This window comes from Microtus ochrogaster, linkage group LG8, assembly GCF_000317375.1.
Source record: "Microtus ochrogaster isolate Prairie Vole_2 linkage group LG8, MicOch1.0, whole genome shotgun sequence".
NCBI lineage: Eukaryota > Metazoa > Chordata > Mammalia > Rodentia > Cricetidae > Microtus > Microtus ochrogaster.
The window spans coordinates 22,005,247-22,006,110 of record NC_022033.1 but is presented as its reverse complement, the minus strand read 5'-3'; positions in this window follow the sequence as shown (position 1 = coordinate 22,006,110).

The following is an 864-nucleotide window of genomic DNA, read 5'->3' as shown; positions in this document are numbered from 1 at the left end:
ACCACCGCCCGGCTCTTTTTTTGGTTTTTCGAGACAGGGTTTCTCTGTGGTGCTGGGATTAAAGGCGTGTGCCACCATCGCCCGGCTTCTCTGTGAGTTTGAAGCCAGCCTGGTCTACAGAGTGAGGTTGAGGCCAGCCTGGTCTACAAGAGCTAGTTTCAGGACAGGACCCAAAGTTACTGAGTAACTGTCTCAAAAAAAATTAAAAAAAATTAACCCTCCCCCCAAACAAAAGAAAACAAACACCTAAACTAAAACACACAAACATAAAACTGGAAGTTACCATCACAGATCACAGGAGAGTTTATTTATTTTAAATTATTATTAATTTATATTTTGGGGTATTTTTCCTGTGTGTATGGTTATGTCATATATATATATTTTTTTCTTTTCTTTTTTTTTTTTTTTTTTTTTTTTTTTTGAGACAAGATCTCTATGTAGCTTTGGAGCCTATCCTGGAACTTGCTCTGTAGACCAGGTTGGCCTCAAACTCACAGAGATCCACCTACCTCTGCCCTCCAAGTGCTGGGATTAAAGGTGTGCACCACCACCACCTGGCTCTATATTTTATTTTTTTATAACAGGGTAGATCTGCACTGGCCTGGAATTATATGTAGACCAGCCCAACTTGAATTCACAGAAATCCACCTGTCACTCCCACGGGCCCAGGAGACAGCAGTAGATAGGAGCTCAGGAAACTAAAGCTGTGATTGTAAAGACTGCAACGTTATTTATTTTGTGCTGTGCATATGGGGGCACTTAAATGTCAGTCCCAGGACAATTTGTGTCAGTTTCTCCTTCCACCACATGGGTCCTAGAGAAGGGAGTCAGGTCCTTTATCCTTTGGTTTTAGAGTTTTGTTTT